The 26,200-nt window shown below is 52.8% G+C and overlaps 1 protein-coding gene across 7 annotated transcripts in view; it reads left to right on the top strand.

The window, feature by feature from the left end:
- ZNF423 (zinc finger protein 423) overlaps nt 1-26,200 on the top strand; it is a 313,363-nt gene that overhangs the window by 149,862 nt on the left and 137,301 nt on the right. The window contains exons 1-2 of one of the 7 annotated variants that reach the window (XM_010961769.3): nt 12,322-12,671; nt 13,247-13,405. The exons of 5 other annotated variants lie outside the window; for them this stretch is intronic. The gene's annotated coding sequence lies outside the window, so the exon portion shown is untranslated. Of the gene's footprint in view, nt 1-12,321; nt 12,672-13,222; nt 13,406-26,200 lie in introns of those variants that run through there. One more of the 7 variants, XM_074370794.1, reaches the window with a different exon arrangement.

A 26,200-nucleotide genomic window follows, 5' to 3' on the forward strand; every position in this document is an offset into this window, starting at 1 on the left:
TACTGTTGGGAAGACTGAGACCCATGGGGAGACCCAGTGGGCTCTGAAGTCAGGGCTGGATTCTTGGGTCATTTACAGACATCTGAGAACAATTGTGTGGAGTGAAGATTGATTTTTGTGTCTTGTTTCAGGTTCTCATAATCCTTCTTATTCATTTATTCATCTATTCATCCATCTATACATTCAATAAATTGGTCTCCCCAAACTGTGCCAAGGCACCCCAGGGCAGCATGGCTGCCCCACCAGAGCTTTATGATGTATTTTAAAATTTTAAGGGGAACACAGCAATACTCAACATCTGTGGGACATGATGTGAACTCCTTACCTCTGGGTTGTCCACTATTTCAATGTTAGATTGCTCTATATTCCTTTTGATGACATCATATCTTTGCAAAGCTGTACTTTTGGTGGTTGCTGTGGATAAAAAGCAGGTATTATGTGAAAATCAATATTGAAGAAGAAATGAGAATGACAAGTTGAATCTGATTCCAAGGTCGGAGAAGTTGACTTCCAAGGGAAAGATGACTTCTAGCCTGTGGGGCAGATTTGGGATTTTATCTGGAGCAGTGGGAACGTCTCAAAGGGATGTGAAGCAGGGCAGTGATGTGAGTGGACCTGTGCTCTGCAAAGATCCCTGGAGATCTGTGTCTGGATTGGACTAGATGTGGGCAAACGTGTTAGAGTCCAACGCAGTGGTCCAAACAAACAAACAACCACAGTGGCTTGGACCCCAGTGATGACAGTGAAGGTGGGGAGTCTGGTTGGCAGATCTGAGACCTGGCTAAATGCGGGATGGACAGGACTTGGTGGCTAACTGTGTAGGGGTGAGAGGAGAGGGAGGAAAGGTGTCTGACATGGGGACACAATGACATGGAGAGGAGAGTTGGAGACAAGGCTCACATGCTAGACGCCAATAAACATCTCGCCCTGCTTTATCTTTCTCGTTCACTTCTGGTTACCTAACGTCTTACAGGGTCAGTTAATTACCCAGTTACTATCCACTTCCTGCACCAGACTGTCAACTCCTTGAGGGCAGGGACTTTTCCTTACTCCCTGCTGTGTCCCAGACTGCACCTCATATAGAGTTCAGAGGCTCCCAGCTTTCTTGGTTCACGATGCCTTAGCGTCTGTGATTTTTTTCAGGGCACCCCTAAGCCAAAAGAAATGCCTAATAGTTCCTTTTGCTGAAATAGTCAGGTGCAAATAACTCAGCATGTGTTTATGTACTGACAACTTAGTAGTTGTTTGAAAAATAAAACAGATAAGTTCAAAGAAGAAATATATAATTTCATTTCATACTGAGATGACCACAGTTACTAATGCAATGTGTTAAAGTGCAGCTTCTGATTCAATGGGTCCAGGTCGGGACCAGAATTCCTCATTTCTCATAAACTCCCAGGTGATGTTCAACTGCTGGCCCAGGATCAAGTTTTGAGTGGGTGACTAAGATGACTGCTGGGCCACTGTTTCCACTCCTTTCCAAACATCCTTTCAAATGCCGCTCTCTGTGGAGAGCTTCACCAGCCCCATGGCAGGAGTTAGAAGTTCCGTTGTCCATGTGGTGTAATTTGAGATACCCAGCACAGATGCCCCCATCTCCATGAACAGAAATCCTTGCTAGGCCTCGTCCAGGGCTCCAAGTGGCCGAATTCTTGCCTGGGTGTCAAACCCTTTTCAAGAACGTGATTGTTTCCAGTTCCTACTGGCAAGGTGGTCTCCGTGGACTTGGAGTGTGCCAGAAATGCTTACTGGGGCAGGATGGCTAGCTGCTTCATCCTGGCCGTTTTATCATCTAGAGTCACCTGCCTTGTTATGGCTGTGTACCCATCTTGGACCCACAGTGCTAGGAAGTCCCATGGACTGCCAGACATGCTGCTTCCTTGCTGGGGGTCGGGTCCTACTGAGGGGAATGGCTTTCTATCTCCTGGCCTCAAAGGCCAGATTCCTGGTTTGCCAGCTCCTGGTTGTTATGGATGTCCAGATCTGGGGAGGTAAGTTTTCTGGTCACATGCACGGGTACATACGACAGGTGCACACTCACATGCGTGTGCATGGACCTCGGTTAGTGCCCGGCAAAGCTCCTCAGTGAAGGTGTAAGGGCAAGAGGTCATACCCTCCTGCCGGCTCCAGTCCCTGGGGAATTCAGCCTAGTTTACTGATCTAGCGAACACACAACATGGGGCTTGGAGCCAGAGCTGTGCTGTTCCTGATTGCTCACGGCATCTACGATCAATCGATTGATTTATCAGTTCATTCATTCCCTCCTGCTGTGAGTGTTTATTTACTAACCATGGCTCATGGTGTGAGCTGGAAAGCCAAAGTAACTGGGGAAGACTTCCTGGAGGAAGGAGCACTGTGGTGCATGTGCCTGTAGGTGTGAGTGTGTGCGTGCACACGTACGTAGGTCTGTGTGTGTCACATGCCTGCACACACATTTTTGTGTGTCATGGGCACAAATGTATGTGTGCATGAACATGTGTGCACCCGCACATACCTTGTGTACAAGTGTGTGTGTGCCCAGTAGGACCGTGCAAGCAAAGCCTTGGTGCCAATAACAACAGCTTTGGAAACTTCCCTTGCCTGTATGGATCCCAGGCTGGAGAAGAGAAGCCACTGTCGGGTACAGCAGATATTGTAGCTTGGCTTCATGTGCGTGTGAGCACTTGGATGTGTTTTAATTAACTAGAACATTTGCCTGGAAATGAGCAGCGGCGGCAGCAGGCGCGCAGGCAGCTGGAGGGGGGCGGGGCGGTGGCAGCCGTGGTGGCGGAGACCATTGCAGCCAGGCTCCTGAGTTTCCACGTGCCCGGTCCTGGCTGATGGCACCAGGAAGTGGTAGGGTGGCCGGCTGCCCGTGGTGCTGGTCATTGGCCCAGGAGAAAGGGATTCTGGGAGTGGCTAAACTCTTCAGAATTCCCAACAGTCTTTCCACTTAGTCAGCGGAGGCCAAGGTAATGGTTCCAGCATGTGGGTGGGGATGTGTAACTCTTGACATTGCATCCAGGGCGGGCTTTGGACCTATGAGCCGTGTAGGACTGACTGACTGTCCTCTATCTACTCCTAGCCCAGAACCTGGCACATAACGGGGCCTGTGTCCATCTTTATTGCATGGGTGAATCAACAGATGAAGGCAACTGAGGCTCAGAGAGGTTAAGTGATATTTCCAGAGTCGCACAGCAAGTTAGTAGACCAGCTGGGAATTTTGACTTTGTTTCTGGTATTCTTCCCACATCTTTGTAATGTTGGCATGAGGGAATGCATGACACACTTAGAGGGAAGATGGACTCACCACAGATGTGCACACCTCACCCTCTGCCTTGAATAACTCTAAGCTGTCTGTCCACCATGCTGTCCATCTGGGTGCGGGAAGGATGGTCTTCCCAGGCCTTCTGGGGATGGTAGCACTTTCTCCTGTCAAGAGAAAGGTAGGGAGGGGTGGTGATGACTGGAGGGGAAGGGCTGGGGTGGTCGCTTCCTAAGACAAATTGGCCACCAGTAGCTCATAGGCTGGAGTTAGTAAAGAAGATCTCTTCACTAAAATGCTAGACTTTCCCCCAGAATTCCCCTTCCCGTGCCATCCAGTTTGTTCTGAGGCCTCATTCCTACCGTCCATCCCTTAGCACCTCCAGAGTCGGGTGTTGCACTGACTTCCTCCCTGGCCTTTGCTTTCTCTTTGTCCAATTCCACTCAAGGGCCCCTGCCTGATGATTTTGCTGAAATACCCCTTGGTCTACATCTCTCTCCTGTCTAGTGGTCCAGGTGGTGGACTCTGGGGCTATGATGCCCGAGGCCTGATGTAGGCTCTGCCCCTTGCTGGCTTTGCGATACCAGCAGAGTGGCCTCACCTCTCAGAGCCTCACTCTCCTTACTTGTGAAGTGGGACGGTGCACTGTGTACACCAGGGCTGCCATTCACCATGCACACGTGGTCAGAGCCACTGACGCGTGTTAGAGGCAAACTGGGCTGCAACTCCCTGCCCCGAGAGCGCTCTGTGTACTGTGCACGCACACACCCGAGGCTCCAGGGGCACGCAAGGCATTCATGGTACAAGAGGCCAATGGGACATCAATCGATGGAAGGCGAAAAGCCAAGTTCTGTTGTCATCTCAACTCTTCCTGGGCACTGGCTCACAGAGGGAACTAGCATGAAATCACAGGCGCTGTTTAAATAATTATTTCTCAGTCTTTTTCCTGAATGTGTAGCTAAATTCACATAGGTTAAAAGTGCATGTAACAGAACTTCCAGTGTATCTACATCTACCTATCTATCTATCTATCTATCTATCTATCTATCTATCTATCTATCTATCTATCTTTGTCTGTCTATCTGGCTGGCTGGCTCTCTGTCTGTCTGTCTATCTCTCTACCAACTGACTGGAATGACTTCCATTCTCATGCCGCTGTCTTTTCTTGCCTTTGCCCTTGATATTTCCTCTACCTAGAATCTCCTCTCTACTCACCCCTTGGCCTGTTATTTTTTTCCCATAGATTAAGACCCAGCACAAGGCCTATCTGCCCCGTGGTGGTGTCCTGATTGGCCAGCCAGACCTGAGCTCTCTGGCCTGACAGGGGTCCTTGTATGGTCCCACGCTGGTCTGCCTGGCCTTGTACTTTCCTCAAACTCCTCCAGCGAATAAGCTCCTGGAGGCACGGCCCTGGGTCTCTTCTTCTTGGTCCTGCACTGTACCCAGAACTTGGTGGGTCCTCATCAGGGCTGAATGAATGGGTTGGGATTTGCAGCCAAGGCAGGAAGGAGAGTTTCTGCTCACGTCCATGTGCGCGTGCCAGTGTGTTTAAGTATGTGCGTGTGCACCCACGCATGAGCCCACGTGTCTGTGCACACGTGCGTGCGTTTTGTCCCATCAGCCTGATACTCCTGTCTCATTGGATTTCTGAAAAAAAGCGCCTGCTTTAATTTTTCATTAGAAATCAAAGAAGAGAAAGAACGGGCCGGCACTGCAGCTGGAGGTGTTTCTCAACGCTGGAGTTCTCCTTAACAAGCGCTCGCAGTCCAGGGCGGCTTCTGTGAGGGCTGGACACCGCCGCTCGCGCTGGTGGGAGTGTCTTAATACCTACGAAATTATCCTGTAATTATTTGGTAATGGAACATCAGGATCTTGCCTGTGCAGCAATCTTTCCCTGCAGCTGAAAAAAATTGCTGGAAAAGAGAAGTCGGAGATGACCAGGGGTACACCGGAGGAGTTGTGGGGTTCCCACATCTCTTTAAAGAGATGGGGTCCCTGCCCTCTGGGAGTCCTGTGGGAAGCACTGATCTCTGTCAAATGAGATTACCCTGCAGCCCATTTCTCCCAGGCTGCAGATGTGTTCAGCATATTTGTTGTAGGTAAAATGATCTTTGCAGACTGTGTCAGGTGGGGAGTAATTACCTGGGCACCAGGGCAGGGTTGAGGGGGGCCTCACCTGCTGGTGGAAACCTGCCCCTGGGCTTCTGGGCTCTAGCAAGGGCCCTGGCAGGTGTGGGGATGCCACCAGGGTCTATGTAGCCTCCAGGTAGAGCGCCTCCTGGTGGGGGTTGGCCCGAATACCGCACACATGGTGGGGTGGGCTGTGGACTCGAGATACTTGCTGATGCTTGAGTGTTTTTTTCAGGAATCTTTTAAACCACGGTTCAGTACTTTGGTCAACTAAGGGAGACCCTGGGGTGGAGAGCACAGACCCTCAGGCCAGATGGCTGTGAGGGTCCCCCATGCTGTGTGACTGCGGGGTAATTATTTAACCTCTCTGTGCCTCACGTTCTGTTTCTGGAAAACAAGGATAGCAATGGTACCTCCCCCATAGAGTCACTGGGAAGATTAAAGAGACAATATAGGTCCATAGCCCCTTATTTACAATTCTGAATTCCAGAAAGCCTGAAACTTGAATTGTGTGGGGTTTTTTTTGTTTGTTTGTTTTTTTGGTAACTCATTTAGCAGCAAACTTTGACCTGTCTCCTGCAAAGCTATTTATAATCTTTGTTTAATTCATGTTGGTGATTATCTGTTTTGCTGCAAAATATCAATATGCTTGATTGCTTCTGAGGTGTTCCCACATACTAAGGAAACACAGTCTATTACTTTTATGGAGCATATCTGCCTTCTAGGGTGTAGGGTAGGGGGTTGCGGACAGGTGTATGCAAGGTGTGTAGCACGCCGCACACAGAATGATGCTCAGTAGACGTTAGGTGGAGCCGTCCTTCAACCCCACCAAGCTGAACAGCACTGCCCAACCTCTGCCTTTTCCTCCCTCCCCCCACTTTCTCAGCCGTCCCAGGGTGGCAGGTGCACACACGAGGGCACACTGTCCCTGTTCCTCCTGTGCCCCGTAACGGGTTGATTTGAGCTTGGGTTGTGGAGAAAGGGCCAACCCCTGGCCCAGCCCGGGGCTTGGCTGCTAGATTTGATGCCCATGCTTTGTATCTGTTTCAGATGTGGCTGCTGTCAGGTGAGCAGCTCCCCGCAGGAACAGGGCCAGAAGGAACCCCCTTCACACATCGTCCCTCCGCCTCTCCCGGGGGCAGTCAGCTTTATGCTGGAGGGACATGGCCTGGTGACTGCTGACACCACTTCTCCTGTGCCCCCTGGGTGGCCCAGCACAGCTAATGAGGGATGCTTGGCCTTCCTGGTTGTGGGAATCCCGTAGGCTCGGACACCGCCTTCAGAAGGGGCTGCGGGGTGTGGAACTGCATGTGCCTGCAAAGGAAGGCAATTAGGAAAATTGGTGGTGAACCTCCCTTTATTTATATATTTATCTTTTACTCCCCGGTAAGACATGTTTTTTGAGATACTTGCGTCCTCCGTGAATGCGTCTGGCCGACTCCCTAAGGGACCTGAACATTTCTCACGGGGAAGTGCCTCTGCTCTTTCCTGCAGGTGCAATCCATTCACACCACACTGGGCTTTTCAAAGAGCCCCCTACACACACACATACACACACACACACACTCACACACACACTCACACACTCACGCACACGATGCTTTAACTGTCTAGCCTCAAGCCAGCGTTGTCAACTAGCTGTACTTTATCTCTTCTGTCTTGGTTGTAAAACCCAGCAGTTAAGAAAATCCCTGCTTCAGATTAATTGTAGCCTACATTGGCTCAGAGCGAGGCAGTGCGCCGTTTCACTCAAGTTTCACAGCTTTGGGGGCAGCGGGAGCTGGAGCACTTGGGGAAGGACCCTTGTTGGAGATGGCACATGGGGCTGAGTGAGACAGGACTGGGATTCAAGGCCTGAACTCTTGGCCCCCCCAGCCGGATGGTTTCCTCTGTCTGAGCCCCTTTGCTGGTGGGGTTAAGCAGGTATGAGCATCCCTGTGGCCTGTAAAGTGGGCGGATCCCCCCCACCCTTCCTGGGCTACAGCCCGAGGGGTCTGATGCCTGAGGGTGGCTGAGGGCAGGTACAGTCTTCTTTCTTTGTGGGGGAGCCATTTTTTGGGGTATGTGATCTGTGGTTGTCTACACTGGTCTCTTGCAGAAGCAGGGTTAAGGGCTGGGAAAGCCCTGACATTAACTAGTTGACACCTACTGTGTGCTGTGTGTTTTGGGTGACTGCCTCTCTCTGTGCTGGGCAACATGGAGGCAACAGCTGGACCAGCCCTGCCTGCATTCTGGCTGCATCTGGGCCCCAGAGGGAGCGATCAGCTCCAGCATTAGCATCTTCTCCTTCTGTGGACACTGCCCAGATTTAGGGGAGCAGGCAGGTTGTGCCTGCCCTTGGTGTCTACTGCCTCCCTGTCCCACTTGTCCCTAGGGATCCCACCTGTGGCCCCCGCATCTGGCAGTTTACAGAACGTCTCCCCAGGCATCATTCTCTGACTCTCACTGCAGCCTCGCCAGGTAAGCAGAGCCAGTGAGTGGAAACTGAGGCTCAGTGCAGAAAGGCGTGTAGGGCCACAGGGCCCAGGAGCAAGGAGGCAAGGCCAGCTGGTGGCCCACTCCGTGTGTGGGTTGGGGCAAGACTGCCAACTATTTTTTTTCCCCTGTGTTTCTCTTCTGAATCCTTATCATAAGAGAGCAAAGTTCGGGGCCCTCTGAGGTTTTCTGGGTCCAACTCTGGCCTCCTGGGCCCAGACCATGCAAGGAGGCGCCCGTACCGTCCTGGGCCTGCCGGGCCGGGCTGTGTGCTCTGGGCTTCCCCGTCAGCTGCCTGCTGGGCTTGGTTCAGGGACAGTTGAGGGGAGTATGAGCCTGAGGGGAGTCTATGGGGGTAACTGTCCTGCGGAGTCTGAAAGAGGAAGGGCTCCCACATCCTGCCTGGTGGGCATGATGGCCTGGGCCTCTGTGGAAGCCCTTGTAGGAGAGGAGGCAGATTTGAGACTATCCTTTTTTTCCCCAACCACATTCCCTGCACTTACTAAGGGCTAACAGTCAGAGCTTGGGGCAGGCACTGAGCTAGACATCATCCCTTTCAATCCTCAAGTTGGGAAGGGAGGCACCCATTTTTACTATCTTTATTTTACAGTTGAGGTTTATGGCTCAGAGAGGGAAGGTCACTTTCTTCAGGTCACACAGCCTGTATGTGGCAGAGCCAAGATTCAACCCAAGTCCATACAGTTGACCTCCACTGCCCATGCTTCTTTCCTCCTGGGTGGCCTGGTGCTTTCTGGGGACAGGGCTTGGGGAGCCTGCAGGATGTAGGATCTGTAGGTGCTGGTGAGTTGGTAGAGGAGGAGCTTGTTCCCCAGGTCCTGCTGCTCTTACTGAGGCTGCTTTAGGTGGCTCTGAGTCTCCTGCCATCAGGGAACTGAGGGGTCAGCCTGGGCCCTGCCAATTGAATGGAGAATGGGATCCCTAAACAGGATTGGTCATAGCCATTATTCACCTGCTGGCTGGAACCCGTATCCAGGTCCCTTTTCTGAAACTCCCTGGGGGTGCAGATGTGCTTCGCATGGAACAGATCCCAGGAAGAGCGGGGTGGGTGAGGGCAGGGCCGGGACGGTAGGAGTCTCAGTCTGGAAGGACTCAAGACTTGCAGACTCAGCTCCCATTGGGAGTGACTCGGGAGCTGTGGCAGCTTGAGCGTCCCACCCCCATCACTTCGGAGCCTCGGTTTCCCAGTTGGTGAAATGGGAAAGGGTCCTTGCTGACCCCCTCCTCGACATGGGGGTGTGGGGTATTGAGGCCGTTGTGAGCCACTGGGGGGAAGAGCTGCCCTCCTGGGTCTGGGTTGAGTGGTCTGAGGCTCTTGCCACCCCAGGAGCTGTGCATGGGAGATGATTCCCAGGATGGGTTTCCTCTAGGAGTCCTTCAGGAGGAAAGTTTGCAGTTTGGCGAGCAGGCCCTGCATTGCATGAGCACGTGGCCTTGAGCCTGGCAGACTCTTTTGCAAGCTGGCTCTGCCACTGGCCACCCCAGGACGCCAGCCCAGGCTCCCCAGCTGTCTGAGCCTCGGTTTCCATGTCTGTGACTCGGGGATAACGTCTGCACATCCCCAGGGTGTTGCTGTGGAAATCAGAGAGTGCAGGCATTTGGGAAGCGTTGTTGCACTTCAGGTCAGAGCCTTCCAGAGGTCCCATTGTCCTGGTCAGTGACTCCTTACACCCTGTTTAATGTCCTTGATTTTCTTTTTTTATTTCCCCTCCCTCACTCTGGGGGTTGGGGTTGGGCAAGAAATTGAAAGCTACAAAACGACTAGCTCTCGTCTGGTTGTGTTACTAACCTGCTGTCTGACCGTCCTCTTGGGCCACTACGCCCGTGTGTATGAGTGGGAGCGGCAGCAAAGGCTGATGTCGTTTGTCCTGTGCTGGGCAGTTTACTGGCACCGTCTAATTTAATCGGCACACTTCTCAAGGGCTGCCGTTTCCCACTTGATGGAGGAGGAGGCGAAGGCTCAGGGCTAGTGAGTGGTGGAGCCGGGATCTGAACGCAGCCTGGCTTGTGTCCCACGGGGCTGAGCACCGAGGGCTTAGGGCGTCAGGGCAGCTGCTTGGAGCCATCGGACGGGAAGGTGAGCTTGGCATCGGCAGCAGAGCTGCCTCCCGGCCTCCCTGCCAAGCCCGGGAGTGGCTGCTGGCTCGGCTCCCCCTGGTACCTACTGTGCACCCCCAGCCCTTTTTTCCCTGGGCCCCCCAGTCTCCCTTCCTTGGCCTTTCACTCCCCGCTCCTCAATTGCCCTAATGACTTAGCCCAGGTGGCAAGTTATGTAGAGAAGCCACTCCAGGGAAATAAGAGTCCTTGCTACCAGCCTGGGCCTCAGGTGTGCGCACAGCAGCCCTCCCTGGGGGTCTGGTGTGAGCTGTGCCTCCCCGCTCCAGCTGTTAGATGGGAACCGGAGAACTGTGTGTCTCGTGTGCCCGTGTGTGTGGTGTATGTCACTGTGTGTGTGATGGTGCTTGTGTGGAACTGTACACATATAACTCCACGTACGTAACTGGGCGTGACATGTGACTTTGGACAGAACTGTGTGGGTATGTGACTGTGGTGTGTGTATGTGACTGTGGCGTGTGTAGGTGTCCGTGTGTCTGTGTGTGTGTTTGTGTGTGCATTGGAGGCAGATTGACAGCTTGGGGCTCGGGGCCACGGGCCCACAGGAACGTATGGTGGGGGCTTGCGTTCTCTCTGCTGGTTAAAGCACACTTTGTAGAACAGAGTTACACACATGTTTAGATAATTAGCACAAAAGCCAAGAGAACAAGTCCGTTCAAAGGGACGAAGCTGGGAGGTGGGGGGCCCACCAGGAACTGGGGGGCCGAGTTTGGGCTCCCCAGCTCTCCACTGCCTTCACCGCATTTTGATCGCGCTATTTAGACAATCCCTTTGTTGTAGGATAAGCTGACATTGGCCTGCTCGTTTCTGCTGTGAAGTTTGCTGTGTTCCGGGGCCCACTCGGGACAGCCAGGCCATTAGGAGCTGATTAAATGAGCTAATTTTAATTTGTTCAGTGGTTACACATGCAGAGACCTTTCCATGCCCTTTTCTTGAGGCTTTATTTATTTATTAATTTTTTTTCCCCTGAAAAGTTAAAGACCTTCAGGACTCCCTTTTCTCTTCCCATCTCCCCCTAAAAATAAACATATGAAAACATTTAAACAAGAACTTCAGCTGGAAAAGAAGGTCTCGAATTTAGGGAATATGGGCTTAGCCACTTAAAGGTGCCAGCTGGGGGGGCTCCCCGAGTTTGGGAGCTGGGGGCGGGACTGCTAGCGATGGGCCACCCACCACGGTTGGCTCGGAGAGAGGAGACAGATGAGATTTCGTGGAAACGGTCGAAGACTTCAGTCTCACCTTCAGGTGTTAGCACGTGCTGGGCAGCTGCTTGGATCTCTGTGTCCATCCCTGTTTTCTTTCCTTGGCTAATCTTTATTCATCCTGCTGGTCTCAATGTAGAGATTGCTTTCTCGAGGGCACACTTTTGCACCCCAGTCCCCGCTGGCTCCCCTCTCTGGGGACTTCTCCAGCTGTGGCAGATGTCAGCACATATAGAACGTCTGTCTCTTTCACGAGGCTGTGAACGCCGTAGGGTGAGAACCGTGCCTGCGATGTCCCCACCCCCGCACCTCCAGCTCTAGCATACCACCAACATCTGTCAAATAGGTGAATGAATGAGTGAATGAACGAATGAATGGGTAGATGACATCTACACTTCTTGAATTCCACTCCACACCAAGCTCTTGATGTCAGGACTCTGGGATCCCACAGACCCCAAACTGTCACCTGTAGTCATGTGTCCCTGGCCTGCCTTCCCCCTACCCCTGGTTTCTTTCCTCACTGATGAGGGGTGAGGATTCAGTGTTGAGGGCTGAATCTCTGAAAATGAAGGTGGTGGGTGTGGGGAACTCAGGCTTGCCTGGCCCAGCGTGATGCTGAGCTCCAGGCCCAGGGGGGCAGCTCAGGCCCAGCTCTGCTGGGAACCTGACTGAAGGCCGTGGAGAGAAGTGAAGGGAGAAAAATTGCACCGAGAGTTGGCTTTTTACAGCACTGACGGGCCAGCCGGCCTTGGAGGATAATGTGCCAGCAGTGGAGGTACTTGGAGCACAAAGAAGGAGGGATTGTGTGGTTGCAGCCAATTGCCACCCTGGTCCCCTCCCTGCCCTTTCATTTTTAACACGCCTTTCGCTGGGGTTGGGGCACCTTTCAGGGAGCAGCAGGCTTTTCCCTGGAGCTGTGCAGCCGCTGTGGCCTGGCCAGTTTCTGGGGCCTGGTTTCCATTTACTGAGAGCTCCTTCCCGCAGACGGCACCCCACCCACCCCACCCAGTGCCTCTGAGGGGCTGTCCCCCACCCTGTCCTGGCAGCCTGTGTTCCTCCTTTAACCCCAGCCTCAGGCACAGGCACTGAAGCGGTGCTGCCCCAGGCCTCTCATCTCTGCAGGAATCCCAGAGCTGGCGGGGGAGTCAAAACTTCCCTGGCACCCCTGGGGCCTGGGGCCCTCAACTGGGTCAGCATCTGGCTGAGTGGCCGAGCCTTTGGCCTGCTCTGTCTCCTCCCCCACCCCCTCCCCGAGGCCCTTCCTCTCCCCACTAGCTGGATTTTCTGCCAAGCGCCGGCAGGAGCAGCCACGCTGGGCCCATCCTTTCCCCGGCTGAGGCCGAGGGTGGGGGTGCGTCCTGGGGCTGAGGTCACCAGTAGGGCAGTAGGAAGCACATCTCCAGCCCTCGCCTGCCCCGCAGCTGGATGCCCGGAGCTAGGGCATCAAACAGCTTGTCCTGGGGCGCCCTGGTGAGCAGGGGGGAGAGGTAAGTGGAGGGGCGGGGCTGAGGGGAAGAATGGATAAAACAGGCTGGTGTCTGTACCAGAACGCCAAGAGTCCCATCAGAGGCTCCTGGCTCCTTGGGAAGTGGAATGTTCGCTCTGAGTGGAATCTAATCCAGGAGGAAGGGAACTGTTTTCCTGGAGTGGGAGAGAAAAAGCGAAGGCCTAGGAGGCACTGGTGGCCGGGGTGTCAGACCTGTGCTGGGTCCTACAGTGTGGGGGTGGGGTGTGGGCTCTCAGGAGCACCCTGGTTTCTGGGTCAGCACTGCTCTCTTGGCTTCCCCGGCCCTTCTCTCAGTGCCCATCCGGTGGCCTCCTGGCCTCTCTGTCTCCTGTGAGGAGGCTGGCCTGCATCCCCGATGGCCTGTGCCCTTTGGGCTGGAGTGCTTGCTGGCCCCTAGGCACCTTGGCTCCCGCCCCCTCCCACACCCTCACATCTGTCCCACTTCCTGCACCGTGGTTCCTGGCTGGTGGCCGGGGAGGCTGCCTGAGTGCTCGCCACCCACAAGGCCAGCATAGCCCTGAGCCATCACCTCCCAGGCATCAGTCTCCTCTTCAGTCACAGGGGGACATGCCAAGAGGACACCGAGACAAGCCTCTGACTGTTGATCACCAGGCTGTGATTCCTGATGGATTCCGTGGGGCCCCGTCGGTGGGTACTCAGCGATAAGCGGGTGTTTCTCGTGGCCAGCCGGTTGCTCTCCTTGGGAAGGAATTGGTGAGTTTCTCTCTGTTTATGTCGTAACCAAGCTACCGAAATGGCAAACTTGGGTTCTGCAATTACACAGCGTTTCAGAAGCAAATTGATAGGATAACGTGTTATTATTGGCTACTGGGTTAATAGCTGTTTTGGCAGGAGTACCAATCCTGCGTGGTGTTGCTGGTGCGGGCATGAGAATGGTGCCATGGGGTAGAGGGGAATGGTGGGTGCGTGCTGCACAGAGCGGCAGACTGGAGAGGACCCCAGGGACCTCCCTTCCCTGGCAGTGCCTGCTTGGAGGATGCTCAGCCCTGATTCGCTGTTGCTGAAGCCAAGACCAGAGAGGTTGAGAGACCAGCGTCAGGTCACACAGTGAGTCGATGCTGGGGTTGGATTTTAGGTCTCTGTGGGACTGAATAGCTTGGCCTGTGACCTCTGAAGGCAGAACAAGTGCCTTCTCTCGGAGCATCACATTGGCATCTCGGAAAATGGAGATTTAGAATGTACCCATGTTAGCCCGTTCCAGCTTCAGGGCTTTTGCACCTGCTAGTCCCTCTGCCTGCAGTGCTCTTCCTCCAGATTCCACCTTGGCTTGCTTCAAGTCTCAGCTCAAGTGTCACCTTGTCACCTGGAGGAGCACCCCACCCTTCCTTCACCCTTTTCCCTTATCCTGCTCTTCATTTCTTCGTATCGAAACCTGACTTGCAACAGACAGATTTATTGCTTTATTATCATTCTCCTCTCATCACATCCTCCCTGCTCTCTGAGGGCAAGGACTCTGTTATGCTTGCTACCTTGTCCCCAGAGCCTAAAACAGGGCTGGCAGAGTAGACACTTGGCAATATTTGTTGAAGGAACAAATGATGTAAATTGTAAGGTTATTTTAAAAAATGGCTGCCATGTAACAGGCGACTGATTCTCTCTCCTCTTAGAGGGTGGTGGGAGTTGGGGGTTCCTGTTAATTGTGTCTCAGAGAGATGGTCAGCAGGACCTCCCTTAGGGATTTTGATAACATCATTTCTTCTTGCTATGAACGCTCAGAAGGGAGTGAGTTCCCCATCACTGGAAGGGACCAAACCTGTGGCAGAGGGGATTGAAGTACTGTTGGGGAGTGGATTGGGTCCATGATGGGCTCAGTGCTAAGACAGTGGGGTCTGCTCTCTCTGTTATGTGTCATTACCGACTTCTACTCCAGATCCTTGGAAGGTGTGTGAGGACGTGGGAAGCTGAAGATGCTCCGGAGAAGGGTAAACTGAGAGTGGGAGGCATGGCTCACCGAAGGCTGGAGCCCTGTGGTTAACCAGGGGTCTTCCCAGCGGCCTCTGCTCTTGCTGCCACTGATCTGGAAACAACCTGCAGTGAGTTTACATTCATTGAGCATTTCTCGTGTGCCCGGCGCTGGGCCAAAGTGCTTAACCTGGATTATCCAATTTAATCCTCACCACAACCAGAGGAGGCAGAAGGTGTGCTCTGTCCATTTTCCCCCTTGGTGAGGCTTAGTAACGGATCCAAGGGCACACAGCTGGTCAGTGGTGGAGATGGGGGGGTGAACCTTCTGTCTCAGGGGGCTTCCTGGACAGCCTTCTGAAGCCCCTGGGATGCAGGCTCCCCAGGGCAGTGTGTTTGTTGCCCCAGCACTTGGAGACAGCCTGGCACGAATGGAGTAGGTGCGCAGTAAATATTCAGAGAATGAGTGAATGCAAGGAGTTTCCCGAGATGAATAGGAAGCAATTGCTTTGAACTGTTGGCCCATTTGGGCAGGGAAGGAGAAACCCAGGGCAGCGGTGGCGAGGAAGGGGTGATACCCACGTGTGCTTGGCTGGCCTGACTTCCTCCCCGGAAAACCTACAAGGGGGCCACTTGGCTCCTAGTGGGGTGGAGGGCGTGCTTATTTGTGGGTGTTGGATAGTCAGTAGGGAGGTTTCGGGTGAGTTTTGGAGGTCCCTGGTGGGGGGAAGACATACATGCATGTGAAGGCTCACGCGCGTGGACACACACACAAACACACACTCCAGCATGTTGGTGGAAAGAGGTATCCACTTGCCCAGTTTTACCAGACAAAAATGCAAACCCTTTATCCCACACTAAATTACACCGCTAAGGCTGTACCTTTAATAATCTCAGCTTATTATTTTATTAAATCTATCCATTTATTTTCTTCTGGTCTGAATAAATAGAAGACCTGTACCCACCCACCCCCAACTCTTCCCTCCTGTTCACTCCCAGTGTCTCCTTGGTTAGTACCATTTCTCCGGGGATTCAGGCTAAGGCTAGGGAGCTAAGCTCAGCCTCCAGCCCTGCCCCCCCACCCCGCCCCCACCATCCCCCACCTCCACATACCCGTGCTCTCTCCCTGGTTCCAAGAGGTTCTTTCAAATGAAGGAATGACAAATGCAGGCCGCACTGTAGACTAGACTAATTGCATTCTGCCACAATGTGTGGACACCCCAGGGACCTGGTGACACTGGACAGGCTCTGTGGGGGCAGCCCCTCTGGGCCCAGGTGGTCAAGCTAGTGGTCAAACTCATTAACCCCTCAGCTTCCAGCTGGAGCCTCCAGCCGTCAACCCCTGGGCCTCCACGTGACAGGGGCTTCCTTAAGTGGCTCCTGGCACCTTCTTTGTCATTAGCTTTGTCATCCATCCATCCATCTATTCAACCATCGTCCATCCATTCATTCTCTCATTCAGGTATTCACTCATACCATGGTTAGAAAGTGACTTCTTTAGACCAAGCCCTGGGGCTTTAGTATTTCATCCTTTCCCCACTCCCTCCCTCCATCCAGTCATTCATTTATTCACACCATGGTTACCCATTCCTTCCTCCTGGACAGGACCTGCAGTGTACCCTGTCATTCATTCATTCATTCATTCATTCATCATGTAGTCATCAAGCAGGGATCCTGAAATTTGGGGCTTCTCAGAGTTGTCTCTACGCAGTTCTAAGCCAAGAGTGCCTGTGGGGAGGCCCTCACAGAATAACCCAACAATAACATTTTCAGGAGAAGATGAACTAGGACGGGTGAAGCCCTGTTTAGAGGGAGTGTGAGCCGGGGAGTGAGGGATACGCAGCTCACTCGCAGCCCGCGCCCAGCACTGACTCATGACCTGGCTGAAAACTCATCCATCCATCATTCACTCATGGAACCTTCAGCAAGTGTTGGGGATCTACTCTGTGCCTGGTGCTGAGATGAGCTGGTAACTGGCTCTGCTGGGGACGGTGGCCCCTGGCAGGCTGTGGGTGTAGCACCGTCCTCGGGAGTGCCGGTCATCTGAGCCGGGCTGGGGGCAGTGTCTCTGCTTCTGAGACCTCCTGGGGAATGATGTCATGGCCACAGGCTGACACGTTGTGTGCAGGCTCCTGGGTGGCCCAGCACTTCCCACGGGGTGCTCTTCCTCAGTTTACGCCTCTGCTTCACGTCAGTCTTCTCAGCCTCCTCGTGTGTGTTTGTGTGTGTTGGGGGGGCTCCCATAAATCCACCTGTAATGTATTGACATTTTGTGAGGTTGGTGAGTGGGGAATCCAGACCCTCCTGGCTCTGCTGGATGCTGCCTGAGGGCAAGTCTCCCCCTCAAACCCCAGGTCCTCAGTATCCCCACATGAACAACAGGTGGTGGCTGGGCACTCCCAAAAGTCTATTTCAGCCTCTGAACCTCGGTTCCCCAAATGTAACGTGTATCTAGTGAAAGAATTATGAGTGGGTTAAATGCATTAATATACGCAGAACATTTATAACCAATAATATAAGTAAAGAAACAACATAAATAAAGATGAGCCTGGAATAGAGTAAGTGGTCGGTGAGTATAGTTTATGATGAGATATTTCAAGTCTATGACAGTAGGCACAGTGTAGGGTGAGATGAGGGCCTGGCCACAGTGTAAGGACGTCGTGGCCATTCAGGTTGAAACAGCAGAGGTGGGTAGGGGCAGGGGTGGTGTAGGGGCACCGAGGGAAGGGTCAGGGATGCCAAGGAGGGACCAGGGGGCCACATGGCCCAGTGGTGATGTTCAGGACTTCAGCTGCCCTGCCCCACACTTGGAAATGGAGTTGGGGGAATGCCCCTGGTCACAGCTGCCTCGGTTGGGGGGGGGGGTACCTGGCATGCCAGCCCAGCCACACCAGGTTCTCCTTCTCACTGTGGTCCTGGGCCAGGTGGCCACCTCCCTGCCTCTGCCCCTGCGCCTTCCCTGGGCCTGACAAGCTTAATCTCCCACCACCGCCGGGGCTGGGCCTGGGGAGGCCTCAGTCATTGAGGGTCGACAACTCGGCAGCTTAGCAACAAAGCCCACAATGGCAATTTTTCTGGAGGCTGAAACATGAAAATCTAGGGAAAATTGAAATTTTCTCTGCTGAGTCGTAGATTTGGATGAGTGTAAAGGGTGCGTGGGGCCCGCAGAGGGGCTGCATCGCTGGCACCAGCACATCAGCGAGAATCCTAGGGCTCTCCCCTCCCTGCGGTCCAGGCTGCCTCTTCTCCCCTGCCTGCCTCTGCCGGGGGCGGAGGCGGGGCGGCGCTGTGCTGGGCAGGCAACGCCACCCCCAGCCCGCTCACCGCTGCAGGGGAGGGAGGCACACGCCAAGAGCCCCGGAGTTCTGTGCAAAGTGTGGGTCAGAACAGGGACTCCAGGGAGGGGGGAACGGAGCCACTTTTAGGGATATGCAGCCCAATTTTAGGTGGCTCACACGTTTTTTTTTTTATTAATTATGTATTTATTTTAACGGGCATCACCAAAATATCATACTCATGATTTCATCAAGGTAATTATGGGGATTATGCTCAGGTAGGTAGCACTGTTAAGCCTGAGCCAGGGGAAAGGACAAAGCTGAATGATAGTAATAAAAGGAAATGAGAATAGATAGGGTACAAGTCTGGAAGGTGGCCCGAGCACGACAGATCCTTGGATGGACTCGGCTCCCTAATCTGGCGCCACCACCTTAGGTAAGTGTGGTGGATGGATTTCCTGAACATGGAGCCTGAGGCCAGGACTTGGGTTCAGCTTCTGTGATGGGGAAGTGGGAGCTCCAGGAAGCAGGTGTGAGGGGCAGGAAGAGTGAGGCAGGGAAAGGGAAAGGTCACTACTGCTGCGGACCCCCCGGCTGGATTCTGCTCGGACCTTCATGTGTGTGTGGAACCCCCAACAGGCTCCAGTCCCCCTTTGGTTGAAGGCCACCTCGGGGGGCGTTAGCTCCCCAACCTTCTGAAAAGAGGCAGAGCCCGAGAGGTGAGAGCTCCAGAGGGGGAGGCCTTAGACCCACCACCGCTGCAGCCGCTGACCCTGCGGGGCTGTGATGTGCTCACCGAAAGTGCCTGCTGCAGCTGGCCCCTCTCCATCCCTCAGTGTCTTCTGTAAAACGGGACCAGGCTTGTGACTGTCTTGCACAGTTGCCCAGAGGGCACTTGGCACATCATTGGTGCAAAGAGAGCGAGTATTTTGGGGGAGTGCCTCAGTCCCCCAGGTTGTGGGAAGCTCCTGAGTTCTCCAGATGCTGGAGAGGGTACCCTTGAGATGGGACGGATTTGAGCTGAAAAGCAGAGGATCTGTGCTTTGAGGTCAGACAGCGCGCCTGACTTGTCCATGGAAGTCTGGCCTGAGGAGTGTGCCCCCCAAGTGGTGTCTGGGCTGTAGATGTGGATACTACCCTAACATCCTCCCAGGATTCTCGGTTGGGCCTCCAGCCTGGGCTCTAGGTGAAGCTGGCTCTGCACAGGGAATGTTCTTCCTCCTCAGTGGGCGTCACCCACTCAGTTTCTTTCCCTCAGATGTGATTCCCACACACGCATCCCACAGGTTTCAGAGCACAGACTCTGAGGTCAGGTGTCCCAGTCAAAGCCCAGCTCAGCCATTTCTGACTTATAAGACCCTGAACATGTTACTTAGCCTTTGCAAGCCTCAGTTTACTCATCTGCAAAATGGAGGCTGGCAGTAATAACTCGTCAGACTGTTGTGACTGAAGTGAGATAACGTGCGTGGCATGCAGCAAGCACTCAAATGTTTAGCACATAATAAATGTCATTTATTATCCATGTGTTAAAACATATATAACATATGTGTATATATATATAGTATGAAATAGAACATACATATTAATCATTTTTCCATGTCTTTAAGCTGTAGATTAAAGGCTTCCAGTTCTAGGTTAGAGGCACCATGTGGTTGTCTCTGGTACTGGGTTTTGTGAAAATTATAGTATGAATCTGGTCATTTATTCACATTCTTTATCCTCACTGAGGACTTCTTCTGTCTACACTTCCATTAAGAAAGTCAGGATACAGGCTGCATTCTGCACATGAGGTGAGGAGAGCCTGGAGGCCAAGGGTTTTCCCAAGGTCACACAGCTGCCCAGGGTTGCAACCAGCCCCAGAACCAAGGTGCTGATTCAGTGCTGGTCCAGCCCTCTGGGAGAGGCCCAGGGCCAGTCCTGGGGGTTTTGCTGCGTTCTGCCTGCGGCCAGCCAGACTCGGAGGGGATGAGCGCGGATTCTCCCCAGGGCCTCCCTCTGGGAGCCCAGAGACCTCCTGAGCCTGGCTCAGGCCCCGCCCGGATGCCCTGCCCCTGACCTCCCCCTGGCGCCTGCCCTGATTGCTGTGATCTCAGAGCTGAGCCCGGGTCTCTGGGGACTGAGGGGCAAGGCCCGAGGGGTGGTGGGCTGCTGAGCGGGGCCTGGTGGGGCAGTAGGTTCTTAGGACAGGGGTCCCCTGCCACAGCTCCCAGGCCTATACCTGGCACCTTCTCTCGTGCCTGCTCCCTGGAGGAGCTGGGCTGGAAATTAATTTCAGGGGCAAAGCTCTGGAGTGACCATATGATGGAGACTTTGGCCTGCTGTTCCTGAGCCTCCGATGTCCATGCTCACTCCCACACGGGGTGTCCCAGACTTTGGTCCTTGGTACCCACCTGCCAGGATTTTTGCAACATTTGATTGTCACTGGTGCTATGATTGCCCTAGTCTTTTTCTTTAAATCATCTTTTTTATACTTTAATTCATTTACTTAATTCTGCAAGTGGAAAAACAGTATCATTTGCTGTAAGTAGGCAGTAACGTTGAAAGTAAATTAAAAACAGACCCAAAGAAAACCCCACGTTCAAATAGTTCCAGCCAGAAGCTGTGGCAGTCTGAAAACACTGAGCCTTGGGGTCTGTTCTCTCTTTGTTGGGATGTGAAAGAGAGAAATTAAAGACACAGCACCCAACGGAGCCCTTCTCCTCGGCCTGATGTGAAGGTTGAAAAGGGAATTGAAGGGGCACTCACTTTCTCACTTTGGGTATCATTGCTAAGGCCAACTTGGCTGTCCCCTAAAATCCTCATGGGCTCTAACAGTGGTGCATATCCCATGTTTGGGCGTACACCAGTTAGTGGAGAGCCTCCTCCTTCCTCAGAGCCCAGTTTGAGTGCCCCCTGCCTCCCAGCGTGGCACCTCCTCCTTGCCCACACATCCCTGATCCTGCCCGGGAGTGAGCCGCCCGGCACTCACGGGCCTCCCCAGGGGAAAGCTCCCTAGAGCCCTACAGATGAGCAGGAGCTGTGTGTCCGTGCCTGTACTCCACAGACCCCGAGGATGCATTGGACTACTGCCTTCTTGGGCCCCGATGAACACCACGAAATGAGGGCCTGTCTCTTAGCCACACAGGAGACCCCCCTATGTGCCCTGCCCCCATGGATGCTCCAGGAGGTGAGCAGAGCGGGGCGCTGAATAACAGACTGGGTTTGGGTGTCTGGTGGAAGGGCATCTGTGGTGAGCACTTTGGCCTGAACAAAGGCTCGAAGGCTGCACCGGGTCAGGCACGCTTGCTGGTAACAGCTTTGATGGCTTTCCAGAGAAATAGTGGCTCATTCCAGTTTCCTTCCACTAACTGCTGTGAAACTTGGGGCAGCTGCCCTTTCTGGGTCCCAGGTGTCTGATCTGTAAAATGGGAAAATGATGATGGGCAATCACGTAGGACGGACGTGGGGATTTAATGTGGTAAAGCTTTTGAGGAGGTGGGCTCCGTGCCTGGCACTCACAGAGGGCTCTGCAGCTGGTGGCTGCAGGGTGGGGCTGGGCTGTGGGCAGTGGGAAGTGATACCAGTTTGAGGTTGAAAAAGTGGCTCAGTGTGACTATATCCCAGACCTGAAAGGATGCAGGGCACAAAGGGGCACTCCAAGGACTCAAATTAGACAGTGATGCCAAGTGCCACAATTCAGGGTGAAAAGTGGTCCAATGCCAGTGCCCTAAAGTCAGGGAGGACACCAATGGTGGCAGAGGCAGTCAGGGAAGGCTTCTTGGAGGCAGTGTCTTGAAGCATGAGCACCTACTGAGCAGGCTTGGCGTGCCATGGTGGCAGTATGGTCTCCAAAGGTGTTGCTACGTCCCTCCCCACAAAGGAGAAAGAACATTCTCTCCCTTTCAGAGCCTCAGATAAGGGTACAGCTCCGGATGCCACATACTCTTTCCCCTGAAGTTGGCAGAGGAGATGCCTGAACGCTTCTCAGAAGCTTCGAGGACTTCCAGACTGTTGCTCTGACATCTGCAGCTAAAACATAGGGAAGAATGCTATCCAAGTAAGCTTAATCCTAATCAAAGGATTATTTTCTTACAGAAAAGCTTCACCTATACTTAATAGTTTTAAATTGTTCCTGGTACCAATTAGACTTTTAATTTTGCTGTTCCCTCCGGCAGCTGGAGGATGTGTGCGGTTTGCGTTTAATCAGAGTTAATTTTTTTTTTTTTTTTTGCTGGTTCCGGGGGAGGGGAGGAGACGAGGAGACTGGTGTTTGGGGGTTTCCTTCTGGTCCTGCCAGGGCCGTGTCTGGGTGAGAGGTGCTGGGTGCCTCCGAGTTTGGGGTTCTCTGTTGGGGCAGCGGTGGACATCTCCAGAGTATGAACCAGAGTTCCCTCGTGCCCGCCGGAAGGCGGCTGGAAGGTTCTGGCGCCACAATCCTGCCTGGAGAATCCAACGCCGAGTTAAATATATGAATTATCCAAAAATTTCTGCAGCAATAGGGTGAGTTATTATTGATTCACAGAGCACGACAAAACATCGCTGCATGAATTAGCAAACAGCTGTTTCTAATTTGAGTTTAGAACGGTACACAGAGGAACTTGTTTCTCTGTTCACTCCTTTCATTTATAATGAATTTTAATCACTGCTACAGGTGAGAAAAATGTAGAAACAAGCTTGTATCTTGTGGAAGAAACAAAGGAGAGACAGATGCTAACAGATTTCCAGTCTGTGATAAAAGGGATGTTTTGGTACACTTTACATGTAATTAGAGCGCAGCTGTTTCCAGTCCCAGGTCCACGAACACGGCCGAATGTGGGCTCCGCCGATCTCCAAAGGGAGTAAAGAAAAACAGTGATTCAACCCCGAAAGCATTTTGCTTTCTCTTGAGTCTCTCAGAGAGCCCTTTGCTCCGGCCCTTGGCGGTGTTGTTTCGTGAAAGCTCACGGAGATAACTTCAGAGGTGCTTTTTCCGCACCTGGGGATGGTGGGAGGCCGGTGGGGTGAAGTTGGGGTGTGCAGGGGTCCCAGGCCAGGGGGCTAATGGGAAAGCCTTTCAGAGCCCCTCTGCTTGCTACAAGCGCTCCATCTTTGGGGAGTGCCTCATGGGGGAATGTTGGGGGCCCTTCTTTTCTGGCAGGAGCTGATCACGACACCCTACTTTAGCTGGTTTGATCACAGCCAGCTCTCGGGTGAGTTGACGAGTGCTGGCTTTATTTTTTTTCCTCTGGTCTGTTTAATTTCTGCAATAAAACTCAAGCTCAATTGCATTTTCAATATCAGTGCTAAGTAAATTTGTCTAAGGGATGTGTGTTCTGTGAGGTCAGAGGCTTCAAGGGGAAAGGCGGATGTCTCCTTCTTCCTGTCCTGTGCGTCCAGCAGACCTTAGGGACGGCAGCCCTCGTGGGTGAGGGGGCAGGGGTGTTCTAGGCGTCAGACCTCATCCCCCATCCCCTCTACCGTGAGCCTGGAGACCCAGGTCCAAGCCCTAGCAAGGCTGCGGGTGCCTTAGTTTCTCCCTCTATGTAGTGAGAGGGTTGGGCTGGGTGCTCTTGAAGGCTTCTTTCCTCTCTGATGTAACTGGGATTGCAAATGGCAAGGGCCCTGTGGGCCTTTATGCAGGTTGAGTGTCTTTTGCTTTGAAAAGCATGTTTTGTAGGGGTAACTGCTGGTTCTTAAGCTAGACCTTCCTGGTTGTTCATCAGGAAGATGGGACCCCTCACCGTCCTGTGTCCATTCAAACCATCTTGGCTGTTGCCTGCCTCTCTCTCTCTTTATCCTTCTCTCTCTCTGCCGTATGACCTTATGTTGAACTGGGAGCCAGCAGCATTTTTATAAAGCATTTCTCATATTTAACATGTTACTCACTTATTTCATCTGCATAGCAACTCTATAATCAGGACTATGATTATTCCTATTTTACAGGTGAAGAAACCGAGGCTGGTTTCTTCTGTAATATTGAGGAGGTTCATTCACTCGATGGAGCTGGGATTCTAAGGCTCCAGCAGAGTCCAGCTGCTGGACTCAGCCACCAAGCAAACACAAGTGCCTTTGCTCAGGGCCCAGGACACCTCATGATGGGGAAGGAGACCCCGCGGGTCTGGACAAACAGGAGAGTGAGCACACCTGGTCCTAACGGGGAGCCACAGCGCTGCTCAGTTGCTCATGCACCAGACGTGTGTCCTGTGTCTCCAGGTCTTTGCCTTCTCCTTCCAGAGCACCCAGAAGTGAATGCGGATGTTTGAAAACACTTTGAGAGTCCCTGATTTCTAACTGTTGGCATTTTTTACCAAATAACTGATAACTAAGTCTCCAGCCCGTCTGATGGGGGGACAGCCGTGGTGATCTGTGTCCCCCAGCTCAGGTCCTCATTTCTCTTAGTCCAGCTGGCTGACAGCCCCGGGCTGGGAGTCAAATCCCAGCTTTTCCATTTACCATCTGCTTTGTGACATCGGGATGTGCTGTAACTTCTGTTCTGTTTTCTCATCCATGGGGTTGACCACCCAACTTACTGTGTAAACCCAGCTCCTTTGAGTGTGAAAGAGGGATACCAGCTGGGTGGGACGCTGGGCTCCACCCCAAGATACCGGGGTGTGTGGCACCCTGCTTACTTGTAACATGGGATTAACAACCTCCACCACCACCTCAACCGTGCAGAGTCGCTCCAATGTCAAAGGGATAATGGGTGTGAAAATGCTGTGTAACATTATAAACGCCATAGAGATGATGGGGCTTACAATTAATGATAGTCGTATAAGTTACACTAGTAACCACCTTCATTTTCTGTAGCCAATATTTAGTGAGTATTTAGCAGCATATATACATTACTCATTTTGTAAGGAAGACACTCTTATTATCCCCATCCTATGGATGAGGAAATGGAGGCTCAGAGAGGTGCTGAGACTTGTCCACGGTCACACAGCTAATGAGTGGCAGCTTGGTCTAAGCGAGCCTGTACTCTCAAACCATGGCTCTGCTGTCTCCCAGGGGCTGATGTCTCCCCAAGTCTCTTCAAGATGATGCCGATGGTTTTGGCTCCCCAGAAGGTTTATTAAGGGTCTTAATGGCAGTTATTTGCTGTCAGGTGGCATTTCAGGAGCCCCTGGAGACAGCTAGAAAAGGGCATGCCAGCCATGGCTTTCAGTCTGTCGGGAGGTCTGCGGGCGCTCAGAGGCTGTGCCAAGTGTCCCTTAGAGGCGGGTCAGAGACTAGGACCCCACCCTTCACCCACCACGGCCAGCTGGAGAAGCGGCCCTGAAGGGCAAAATGCCTTCTCCCTCCTCCCAGTTTTGGGCCACTGACCTCTGCATGCCAGTCTCCACCCCCACACTGTCCACTGACACCCGAACCAACCACCCCTCCCCAACCTGCTTATTTTTTATTTCCAAACTGAAAGAATGATCCCCGCTTTCCCTGTCTGTGGCCTCGCTGGGGATGATGAAATCAACTCTGCCAAGACACTGTGAGCTCCCTGGAGCAGGGAAGGGTGAATACCTGTGGCAATAGGAATTGCTATTTTTATTATTTTTTTTTGCCAAAATCATAATTCTAACTCAAGATTTCAGGGGGAGCCACATCGGCTTCCGGTAGCTGGGACTCCTTGGCCTCCCTCTGAGGAAGGACCTTCCAGCTGCCTCATCCTCTTCCTTCCCAGGGTCTCTCGATTTCTCAGGGGTTGGACGTCTATCCTTTACACCACACCCTGGTCTCTACCTTCAGGAAAGCCAAATATCTAGATGCATGACTGACTACTGCTTACATGAATTGTTTCCCCACCTCTTTCAAAGTGTTTCAAAGTGGCAGAGCGATGGTTTAGAGTTGAAACTTCAGACAGCAACTAACTGACAGGATTGGGAAGATAAGAGCATAGAAACCTAAGGATGCCGGATACCTTCTGCACCCCTCAGAGGTCAGAGCCAGCCTCTGGTAATCCACCACAAACTCTGCCCACTTTGGGACATGGCTTTGTGGCAGGTGGGGTTGTAAGGTGTGGGACCTCCTCTTGGCTCTCTTTAAGTTGTAGATGTTGGCAATGAGTAGCTTCTGCAGTGGGGCAGGCCCTGAACTGGCACTCAGGGCCCAGAAAGGCAGTATTGTCCAGTGGTTAGCAAGTGGGGGTCCAGGTAGTGACTTGCCACTTGCTAGCTCTATGTGCCCAGGAAGTTGCTTTCCTTCTTGGAGCCTCAGTTTGTACAGTTTTAAAGAAGGGAGGTGTAACAGCACCTACTTCATAATGATGTGAGAATCAGATAAGAAAATGCTGGCAAAGGATCTGGCTTATAGAACATGTTCTATAAACAGTAATTACTTGGTTTTTATGAGTTTAGTCCTGGGT

This window comes from Camelus bactrianus, chromosome 9, assembly GCF_048773025.1.
Source record: "Camelus bactrianus isolate YW-2024 breed Bactrian camel chromosome 9, ASM4877302v1, whole genome shotgun sequence".
Taxonomy (NCBI): Eukaryota; Metazoa; Chordata; class Mammalia; order Artiodactyla; family Camelidae; genus Camelus; species Camelus bactrianus.